At 42.7% G+C, this 9603-nt stretch overlaps 1 long non-coding RNA gene across 1 annotated transcript; it reads left to right on the plus strand.

Annotated features, from left to right (window-relative positions):
• The first annotated feature begins 266 nt into the window (after nucleotides 1-266).
• Nucleotides 267-7523, plus strand: LOC112989061 (uncharacterized). Its single transcript, XR_003260719.2, has 4 exons — nucleotides 267-595; nucleotides 4885-5067; nucleotides 6518-6587; nucleotides 7269-7523. It is a non-coding gene; the product is annotated as an uncharacterized LOC112989061 (long non-coding RNA).
• Nucleotides 7524-9603: the final 2080 nt, after the last annotated feature.

Here is a 9603-nt window from a genome sequence, read left to right on the forward strand (position 1 = left end):
CTTAAAGTCATGATTGATTTCTAGTCGCTCAAAACTGCTCCCATGTGAACTTCACTAGTAAACCCTGCCCTGGCAACAAGCCATCAGGAATAAAAGCAGACCTGAGAGTAAGAAAGATATGTACAGATGCAGGTTGTGTGCAGAGCTTTCAGAGAAAATCTGTTTCCTTGTGCAGTGAGTTAGTTATTCATTTAACAGGCCCCTGGATATAAGATTTCTTTACAGAGGGCAGTACTAGGCAAGGCTATTACAGCCTGGTATCTAACATCTGAGAGCCCTATGCCTGATCCTTCATTTTGCGCACATAGAAAAGTCAGACCAGCTTCCAGTATAGCTGAAATCTGAACCTAATTTTAATTCTGAATTTTGCAGTTTAACTTCAGTGAAGATGCTGATGTCAGTTGCAATTCTGGATGCTCCATGAACATGGGGATCATATGTTCAGACCTGGTCCAGCAATGGAAAGTTCTGCAAGGGGAAGGAAAGAAATTATATTCGAAAGGCAAAGAAAATGATTTCAAGATAGCAAGTACTCAGGTTGCATAAGGAGAGGAAAAGAAAGGCATGAGAGGAAATTAGGAACTGGGAGGAAGAGGTAAGCCTGCATGATTTTCTAGCAAAAAAAATGTCACAGAAGAGAATATAGAATTATTTTCCCTTTTGAAAACTGGCATTTTTGAAAGTGAAACTTTTGGCCAAAGTGGATCATCAGGAACTTTCATGTCTAGAAAAAATGCAACAGCCCATCTTTCCTTTTCAGCCTTGTTTTTCAGTATTTCTCTTTTTTGGCTTGTTTATTTTGACTCTTGCTTCATTTCAGAATGGAGAACAAAAAGGTAAATTATGTGTAAACTGGAAAATGTGGCTTCTGCCCACCTGCACCTTAACAGTAGTTGAGGACTAGCTGGAGCCTCTGGCCACTCAGTTCATTTCAGATGCAGTATGTCACACAGAAATCACTTACAGGTTCCCTGGGAACCTTTACTTTCACTCTTTTTTGTTTCAGCCCTAGGAGACATCATATGGACAAGATAAGGTCTTTTTATGCGATGGAGTAGACCTTGCTGAGATCAATTTGCATGAAAGACTTAGCAGATTGGATGATCACTGGGAATTGATCCAGATTTGAGGAGTCTGCAAATGAATGCTGGAAATCTTTCAAACACAGCTTCTAGACTTTTTAGCCACTTCTCCTTCTGATGTGACTGGTGGGAGCTGAAGAATGACCTCCTTTGCAGTATTTCTGCATTTATTCTTTCATATCTGGCATAGAGACAGAAACTAAGTAGTGCATGAAAATTAAAAGCAAAAGCTAACAAAGTTTTCTCTCAAGGTCTGGATTTAGTCCGAGCCAGAATTGGGTCATGCCCTGGGCTATTTGCATCCAAGATTTAGCCTTGATTTCATTCTGCTTTGGAGCAAAGGTCTGGGCCAGTTCTGAGCACTGCATTTGCATTTAGTCTAATCACAGTCTCTAGGCCTCATTGGCCTCGTTAATTCTGAATGTGACATTGTGTCATCCGTGAGCTGACATAAAACAGGGAAACCCTTTTAAATGGGCAATAAACACAGAGAAAAGACGGCTTGGATTTCAGTTACTGATAGGAAACTGAAGGTCACCATATCTGAAGCCCTTCCAAATCACTCCTAAGCCCCTTTCTTTTAATCCCTTCAAGCGGTCTGCAGTGAGAAGGCGGAAGGTGTGAATCCCAGCTGGAGGTGTGATGCTGGGGGCAGGAGGTAAAGTGGGGTTCAGCTCAGGAGGGCTTTCGTTTGGAGACGCGCTGCCGAAGGAGGCACGCGAGCACGTGCTTGCACAGCAGCCCAGCCTGTCCCGCCGGGTGCTGCAGCCACGCTGGGCCTGAGCGTCTGCAGGACAGGGGCTGCGGGGGGCATTGCGCTTCCAGCACAGCGGAGGGAGAGTCACCTCCGACCCTGGCTCCCCCAAAGAAATCCCGCTGCTAGTGCTCATTTTGTGATAAAGCATGTGCTTTTAAGAATGTTTCTCCTTCCTCCCCAAAATGTAATTATCACAATTCTATTGAAAATATTATTTGCTTCAAAACTCCTTCTGCTCATTTTTTTTCTCAGTGAAGAAATGGACATCGAGGACTAATTACCTAGGGAAACGTTCTGCCTTCCCTCACTATTATTAATCCTTTTCCACCTCCTTTTTTAATCCAATTATCAGAATAAAAAAATCATTGAGGGGGATTTTACCCATCAAAATGGACAGGAAAAACAAAAAGAAATACTGGAACACTCTTTGTATGTATTTAAAAGACCAAAGCCTTCCTTAACTGGGTCTCAACATAAACAGCATCAGTCTGAAATACTCCTATGGGCTTTAGCATCTCGTATTCTTTAAGATATTTATCTTCCTAATATCCTTGTGAGGTGGAGAAACACTGCCATCCATGTTTTACCCAAGAGGTAAAGAGAAGGCAAGGGCTTTGCCTGCAAAAGGCTTTGGGAGGTATCCTGACTTGTACCAGGAGCTATGGAGTGAGGGAACACCGACCCTGCGCAGCGCTGGGTGCTTGTCAGCACCGGCAGGTTGAAACCATTACAGCTGGCTGAATAAATTCAGCACTCGGATTGCAGCCGCCGCCAGCGGAGCGAGCACAGCCCTCCCCAGCCTGAAGGACCACACTGCAAGTGAGATGCCATCCATCAAGCTGGGATGGAGTCACAACTTACCGTTATTGTATCTCTGCTGTGTCTATTCCCTACCTAACCTGGGATATTGTTAACATGGTTATGTCCTCTCTTGGCGTGTACTGCGTTCCTCATGGTGACATGGAGGCTCAGGGTTTTATCTGTCTTGGCTCCTTGAGAGCAGATGTGTTTAGACTTTTGCAGCATTAAGCATCCTCCTTTCCAGAGAGGAGTTGTGTTTCTGAGCACCAGGGAAAGCAGAGAGCCTAACGCAGCTCGTACATCATCTCTGTTCCTGGAGGCGAGTTGAAGGCATTCATATGAGGGCATTGGCTCCTCAGGTTTGTAATGATTCCTGACAGCCTAGCAGCGAAATATTTTCCAGAGTGGGAATACAGATGTGAGGTGATGAGGATCTTATTTCCCATATAGCCCCCATCGTATAAATACGTGGATTGAAATACACAGGGTGATGAAGAGCAGATTACCCAAATAGGAGCCTTGTAAGAGACTTGCCTGTAAGGAAAGCAAGACTAATAAAAGTGACAGACATAACAGAACAGAGCTGGCTACACATCAGCCACAGGCAAGGTGACCCTTAGCTCTCCCTCTGTAAAATATCTTGAGGTCTTTCCCAATGAACCTTCTCTTCAGAGGAGAGTAAAACACTTGAAACTCATATGAAGGTAACTGAGCTGTGCCAGTTTACAGTAGCTGAGGATCTGGCCATTATTATACGCACACTTAAAAGGACTTTCTGTGAAGGACCAGTTGTCAAGGTGCACTCTGGCCTGGTGTGCATGAGGAGTTAAGTAAGTTTGATGCGCAAACTGGATTGGAGATATTAGAAAGACTTCAGCCTCAGAAAAAGTGACTGGAGGAAACCAAGGAGACTGGCGAAGGGACATATCCATCAGAGAAGGAATGAAGGAAAGCAATATAACCTGCTGACAAGAAAGGGAAGAAGGGAAATACCCACAGGTAATTTAGCTTCCACTACACTCCAGTAGTCCAGCCTTGACATACAGTAGGTGGTGAGATCAGGAAGAGACTACTGACTGAATGCAGCTTCAGAGGAGTTGGAAAGGGACTGATTTTTCTGGTAAAGTAGTTGAATAAGGAAACTTAGGGAAGAAATAAGATAGTTGATATAGACTTAGCTGAACTTCTTTAATGAAACAATAAAAATAGAAAAAATTGATTAATCAAAACAGAACCTTTTGTTCTGTCTCAAATTATTTTCCTGATTCAACTATATTTTGGACAAAGGAGGCTCCTTCAAAAGGAAAAATCAAATCATTTAATTTAAAAAGGGCAAATTGAAATGCTGAGGCATTTTTGAAGCTTGCTTCATTTTTTTTCCTAAGCTGAAAGTGTTGACTGGATTCAGCCAAATGTGTGGCTAGCTTCAATCCCCCTGAGTTTTAGTTTACTATGTGTTAAAAAAACCCTGTCACCCAGCAGAACTGAGAGACAGATGTGGAGTGGCTGTTGCCAACACAAAATCATAAATGATGACACAGCGGCAAAGAGCCCTGGCTCTCTGTAGTGCAGATAAGGAGCAAGGAAGCATCTCCTGAAGTGAAGGCAAATCCCCAAAGATGCCAAGGGATCTGCACTACCAGCATTGGGTGTGTTAACACACACCACATCGGATGGGAATAGGAAGAGCCAGCACTTGTGGTACAGGAGGGGACTGATGACAGGAACTGTGAATGTTGCTGTCTCTCACTGCATCCTTCCTTTCAAAAAGTTAGTAGAGGAAGGAGGAGGAGGCTGTCACAACTTGAATGTAGAAGTGGAAACTAGGTATCATTCACCCTCCTCTTTTTCAACCTCTCCATCCCTTCCCTTGCAGAGCAGCCGGCCATCGCTGCTCCCTGACTGACCACAACACACCGAGCTCAAGGCTATCATGTCAGACAGAAAAAGCTCTTTACTCTCCCTGGAATTAAGGCATCTATGTCTTCATATGGTGTAGATTTGCCCAATTCCCCTCACTTCGGTGTCACTTTGCCAGCTCCTGCCTGGAGTAGATTGCCCTCAAGATGCCTGCTGGGAAGGTGGGTGGCATGTGTGACTAGAAGGAGCAAGTTGCTCTGCTGATACTGTTACACATCATGTCCCAGCCCACCTGGCAGAATATATACCAGAACAGGTTCGTAAGTAAGTGTTACATGTTTCAACCTCTCTCCAGCTGTTTTTTTCCCCTTGTTTTCTTTGCAGAACAATCTGCACTCCAAAAAGAAAGGACACGAAGGGAGAAGATCAGAAAGAAGAAGCGCCTACAGAGTAAGTGAGGGGAGCCTGTAATGAAGAAAAGGTAAAGGAAGGGTACAAAGAGATTGGAATCAGTGCTACTTAGCACAGAAGGGAGGCAGACCAGAGCTGAAAGTTGAAAAGAGTCTGGTGAGTATCTCTTGGGTCTGGTTGTACTGATTTTGTACCTAAATCAGGTCCTGCTGGTGTGAGCTTCATCAGGATGATCACGCTAACCTGAGAAAGAACAGCTGGGTGTAGCTCAGCCAAAATATTCCAGTAACTCAGTAACTCTCTGCCTGCACAGAATCCTGCTAGTTGATGGCACTTGCTCCTTATTCACATAAAAGCTATCCCAGATTCCAGCTTAATTACTCCATCTGCTAGCAGTTCAGTGCATATAGGTTTGTGACACAATGGCCTCATCCAACACGTGTTTACTTCTAAACTAAGTGAGCCTTTCCCAAACAATATTCTTGCATGGACAACTTAAGTTTTGAAAAGCCTTAACAACTAAAGGCTGAGAAATGCAGTTTCCCTCAGGAAATTCTGATATTTGCTACATCATTTCATCCAGAATTGGGAGGAAAAGTAATGATTTAGAATGAAAGGTCAACCACAAAGCCCTTTTCAGCTATGGAGAACTATTTGTTGTTGGCTGAGGTGATGCTCTCCGCCTTTTCCACAGCAATGCCTCATGGGATTTGCATTTCCCTATCCCTCCTCATACTAAACTTAGTCTCAGCTGTCCTCCCTTTCCCATTCTGCACTTTAAACCCTCTTGTCACAGACTTGATGCAACGTCTCATGCGGAAGAAGACTATGTAAGGAAATGCAATGACTGAAATGGATGAGAAACTGCTGTAGATTAAAAACAAGCCATTTCACTCCCCAAAGGGGAAACTGTGCCAAAATCAGTTTCCTCAGAGGCCTTTGATCTTGACACAACTCCACTTTCCAATGGGAAAAAGTGTTAATTTCCAGCAGACCCATAGAACAAGTCTGCCTGGTAGTTTAAAGTCTCCTCTATGCTCCCAGTGGACAGTTTGATATAGATTCCCGTGTGTCCCTTCCAAGGACTGAGCATGGTCAGATTTCTCTGTGATGCCATTTCTTGATTAATGTTATTGGTAGCACTAGGTAAGGGTTGATTTACTTACCAAGCTCAATAGCAGTTTTAATAAAATGCTGTGTGCTTGCCAGCTAGAGCACCTGGAGTGCCATTTTATTGGCCTGTTAGATTACTGTCTGCCTTTTACGCACACCTTTTATACACTGTGTACACAGTGTAAAATGCACTATATGTATGACTTTATATATATATACACACACATACACACAATATATATGTATGCATGCATATACATATGACTTTTATATACACATTTTACCTAGCAAAAATGTTTGGCATAATTATGGTTTCTCGTTTCCTTACAAGTGAGTGGGCAGCAAGTGTTGAAGTATGCAGTGACCTTGCTTAAATTCACACACATGCACAAGTGCAAATTTCAGAGCAATAAACTCAGGTCTGCTTCTATAAGTGACAAGGAAATCAGGGTTGATTTGTGTTTTTTTTTTCTTAACATTCATAACGTGCCAGCTGGATAAGTCAAGAACAAACTGAACTGAAGCTACAAAGCAACTTGAAAACCAAAGAGCCAAGTGAAAAGGTAGGTAAGTTCAGTTCATATGCTATCTACAACCTGCCCTTGCTCTTTGATTTTTGCACAGGAATTTGGACCTAACCAAGCACAACCATGAGCACCTGGAAGCCAGATGCAAGTGTTATATCTGCTGGGCCCTTCACATTCTGCTATGGAAGAAGCATTTCAGAGTCCCCAGGCCTGCTCCTATTTCAGTGTCCCTTACTCCACAGGCTTCTCCACTGCTCCTTGTTCCTCTCACGAGAGAGCAAGCTCTAGGAGTTCCTCGCCTTTTCTCTCTTTTTTTTTTTTTTTTTTTTTTTTTTTTTCCCCATATCTAAAATGCTGCTCTCCTTGGGCTGCTCAGCCTTTTGCTCTGCAGTGCTTAGTTCAGGCTCCCCAAAGGGATGCCTCCATCCAGGAAAGCAAAGAGAAGGGGTGCTCTCCATATTTGTTCCCAGAACCGAATCCTGTGCCTTTCACTTGCATATTGGTTTGCATCTGGGTCCTTTCTGGTATGGCAGCATGTGTGAGTAGGTGAAATGATAAATAAATTTTAGCAAGAGAATGACCAAGCACACTGTGGTAATGTTCTTTTTCTCTGCTTGGAAAAAAAATGTAACTATTCACTGGCTTTCAATGGGTAGGAAATGGACTGTTCCCAGCTGATGGGTTGTGCTGAGTGTGTTGGTTCCTGATTCTTTTCAGATTCAACATCCACGTCATAACACAAGCATTTTGGTAGTTCTCTAGTGGAAAAGAGAGGTGCTGTTCCAGGCCACCTGAAATAAGTAAAGGAGATTTTAAGAGCTTCATAACTGTGTGGTAAAGCAGCAAAGAAAGGGGTCTAATCTTTGCCCGGCCAGCAAACTTAACCAGCTATAATTCCTGCTGTATCACGGATTTTCCAGCATCACCTCTTGACAGCAGGGAGAGATCCAGAAGAAGCTGATAAGCCTGCTGCGGGATGCACCATTTGAATTATAGCTACAAATTGCCCCTTCTGAAGAAAAATGGTTTGGACTTTACCATTGAGGGCGTTAGTGATTTATCTCTGCAGATTTGTGAGTGATCAGGAGAAACCTTGCCAAAGCACCCTGGCTGCTTCTACCCTGAGCTGGGCCAGTTTCCATGAGAAGACGCCTGCGAGGACAGAGCACAGACTTCCGGTGCCTTGCAAAACTAGTGAGCTGACCACTGAAGAGGTCATGCAACACTTCATTTCTACAGGAATTTTCCTAAATGACTTCCTTAAGCAATTCTTTGAAGTGATTTGCCCATACAAGTTGGGACAACGAATTAAAAAGCAGATTCAGTATTCCCTATGAAGTCTTGGGAGCAAAGCAGTAACAGTAATTAGAAGTGACGAGGGAATGCAGAGAGACGTTTAGCATGTGGCTGCACCTTTTTAATAAAAAACGAGAGAAACGGAATGATCTACACATCTCACACGGCTCGTGCCATCTGCCTACGCAAATCCCATCCCCCCAGAGTAAAATCTTCACTAATGGCAATCCCTCAAACCAGCTAACTAGAATTTCCTCCTTTTTATATCAAATCTCATCCTTAAAAAAAAAATCAACTGTTAAGAGAAGCTCTTGGTCTCTTGCATGGACTGCAGAAGTTGGCTGTGCGTTAGCCAAGCCAGCGTTTCAGATAACACATTTCATTAGAAAACTTCTGACTAGGTTTACACAGCCCCTCATAATCTTCCATACATTGGAAATTTTGCTGCAGAATTTACTGAGAAAGATTTTCCAGAGAGAACTGCTGCCAGCACTGCCACAAAGTGTGACAGCACCTACCTTACACACAGAACCAGGCACAAGAGCCCAACGTCTGGATCCGCAAAAGAGTCTAGGCATATTGGCACTCACTTTTTGTGGCCACCTGTCTTGGAGTAACTTAGGCTCCTAAATTCTACTTACACTTTACTTTTGGTGCCTACAGCCCCCTTTTGTGTGTGTGTGTGTGTGTGTGTGTGTGTGTGTGTGTGTGTGTGTGTGTGTGTGTGTGTGTGTGAGAGAGAGAGAGAGAGAGAGAGAGAGAGAGAGAGAGAGAGAGAGAGAGAGAGAGAGAGACAGACACCTTAAGGACTTGCTTGAAGTTGTACTACTCTGCTTGCAGTAGAGTACAAATATCCGTGCCCTGAGTTGAGATTAACATGCTGGTTATCAGGCTGCACCGTCCCTTCAGGAATTCCACATTTCTGATCTTGTAACCATAGGATAGCATTCCTTGATGATAAATATTCTCCTATCAAAAAGCTTGTCTTGTCAGAAAAAGTTTTGGAGGTTTTTAATGGAAAAGCTGGGTGTTCAATTTGTTTTCAGTGGGTAGGTCAAAAGGGGAAACAATAAATTATCTCATTTCACTTCTTTGAGAAATTCTGGGCTGTTTCATTTTTTGAAAATTGAGAAAGTGACAGTATTGTTCTTCCAGAGTTTCTATTCTTCTTTTTGGCAATTTCTGGAATGAATGGAAGGAGGGCTTTTTCACTTTTCCCTTTATCTATGTTCATAAAAGAACATTGACATAAAATTAAAAATAATGCACAATGAAAGCATTCTAGTTCCACATGGAAAAGACTATTTTTTCTTCCCTTTCTTTCTATTAAGAAATTCTCCTAAGATTTATTTTAAACTCAATGTGTATGCACACACCCTCACACATATATATAATTCCCTTTTCCAATATGAAGAAAAAAGGATGAAAAAGAGGGAGTGATAAAAATTTCAGTTTTGAATTTGATATAATTTTATTTTAAGTTTGCTCTGCTTTGAACCATGTGCATCAATGAAAGGAGGGAAAGCTTCCTTTTTGAAATTTTCTTGCAATCATTTTCCACATGACTGCCATTTTCATTTCAATCTGTTCAGCTATGGACAGATGTAGCTACTTTCTTGATCTCCATGTTTGGGAAGCAGCAAGCCTTCCAGCTCTAATGGTTTGTTTTGTTACAAGTGACAAACTCATCATGGTGTGTTATTGTGGGTTTTGTCTCAGCCTTCTCTGTATTTTACTTTCTAGCAAACACTGAACA

This window comes from Dromaius novaehollandiae, chromosome 6 (assembly GCF_036370855.1).
Source record: "Dromaius novaehollandiae isolate bDroNov1 chromosome 6, bDroNov1.hap1, whole genome shotgun sequence".
NCBI lineage: Eukaryota > Metazoa > Chordata > Aves > Casuariiformes > Dromaiidae > Dromaius > Dromaius novaehollandiae.